Source organism: Aristolochia californica, unplaced genomic scaffold (genome assembly GCF_029961685.1).
Source record: "Aristolochia californica isolate CCGP_79_NKW_82.1479 unplaced genomic scaffold, dmAriCali1.0.hap1 SCAF_9, whole genome shotgun sequence".
Taxonomy (NCBI): domain Eukaryota; kingdom Viridiplantae; phylum Streptophyta; class Magnoliopsida; order Piperales; family Aristolochiaceae; genus Aristolochia; species Aristolochia californica.
This window is the reverse complement of record NW_027182290.1, coordinates 1948142-1950100: the sequence shown is the minus strand read 5'-3', so window position 1 is coordinate 1950100 and position 1959 is coordinate 1948142. Positions and strand designations below refer to the sequence as shown.

The window sequence follows — 1959 nt, the reverse complement described above, 5'->3', positions numbered from 1 at the left end:
TTACACCCTACACCTGACCATGATATCAAAAGCAAAAAATCAAAATTCAATGAATAAGTTACTGAAACACTGGCTATTTATTCAGTTTATCATATAGCATTGTCCTTTATCTGCTTACCTTTTTAATTCACCTTCAGGAAACCCATGGTAGTACCTATTCTATACCACTGCCCCCTTCTTGTCGTCCTTCCTGGCCAGACCACTTGCCAAAGCAGTGGCTGATGCTCCACTGACCTCAGCTCTATGATAAGGAAGGTGCCATGGAACAAAGTACTCTTGATGGCTTCCACTCTTTCCATTACTAGGTGCCAGAGAGCTGTCTTTTATTTCTGAAACAGAGTCCAACCCTCCTCCTGAGGAACTTTTGCCTGGCTGTGGTTGCATAAACAGTTTTCTTCGGTTTCTGGGATGCTTTCTAGCATGACATCTGAAGGGCACTGCACTCGAGGACTGCTGGGTCTTATCCACTCTTCCTCATATTTTACAAGCAAGAGGAGTCCACTTTTTAAGGAGGGACAAGTCTTCTTGTTCCACAGCCCAAACTGTTATTAAGACTAATCCATCCTTCGGATGACCCACAATAACTCTTCTATAGCCTTCCTCCTCCTTCCTTCTGTACTAAGATCATGCAAGACAGCAATTGAGATTGCTGCATCTATAAAACCAGTTCTGTAAGGAAGATTCACTACATCTATAACTAGAACTTCTTGACCGCTTCCACCATATATTAATTTATGGGGCATTTATATCACAATCAATGTAATAACACAGGGGATTCAAGCCACGGTATTTTCCATTTCCACATCCTGCATCCAAGATGATAGAGCATGGAACCAAGGAATGCAAAAAACTAGCAACTCTTGGCCATTTAGCAGAACAGGTAGAGCAGAAATGAGGAGCAATGGCATCATAAACGTGATGAACATATTTCTTTTCAACGTCTGAGGGGCATTTGACACTTGAAGGGCATCCACTATCGTGGTTAGATGATTGCAACTTCTTGGCTTGAGGTGTTTGCTCCACTTCAAAAGAAATTGTCTAAGCACCATCAGATTAAATGGTAGAATGGAGTTCTTAGTGCAATTTGAGCAATCCTAAAGAACTTGACATTTGGCTACACAAAATAGCACTCCAAAGACCAGTATTAGGTACTATATTAGAACAGGAAAATGAACTATTAAGCCTGAGGGTTTGTCCATTGGAAGTCAACTGAAAATTGATTCCAGAAGAAACTCTTTGCTGTGTTTTAAATTCCTTTCTTCCGACAAAAGTATCTTTTGAAGCTCAACGCATTAGCATACATATAAAAGCAGCATAGCCATAACAAAAAAGAATCCAGCAGACAAGCAAATGAAAGAAGAGAGTTAGAATGTTAAAATCATTATAGAATTAACTACATAAAATGGTAATGACAACAGAGAGGACCTCAAAGCACAAGAAAAACGATCATTCCAAAATTAAAAAGCTAAAAATGTGGTAAGTCTTCAATCTGGTTATTGACAACCAACATGCTATCAACAAAAATTATGTCATCAAGGCCATCTTAGCCATCTGATGCCAGAAATAAATGATTTATGAATATGACCCAAGATCTTCCTAATTTTGAATTGCGTAGATTTGAAATCATCCAATTACATGTGTTTTGGATGTCTTCTCATGCATTTGATGCCCACCTGATCAGTAGAGACACCACCACGCATACATACCATATGCATCTTGGGTTTATGATGCAAAAATACTGCCCATTTTGAAGGATTTTCAACTTAGCCAGAACACATGCTTTACAACTTAAAAGTCATAATTTTCCAATTTTTTTACACACAACACAGCCATATTTCCTTCCTGAGCTGTAAAAGCCACAAAATTTCGTAATGAAAGAAAGTTTCCAACTCAACAAGCATTTTTTCTTCATTAAAAGCTACAAGCTTGAACACAGTGCACTATAGTGTCACTAACTAC

General features: G+C 38.5%; 1 pseudogene; it reads right to left on the bottom strand.

Moving 5' to 3' along the window:
• LOC137940151 (tRNA (carboxymethyluridine(34)-5-O)-methyltransferase-like) lies at nt 1-1700 on the bottom strand (annotated as a pseudogene).
• Between the last annotated feature and the right edge of the window lie 259 nt (nt 1701-1959).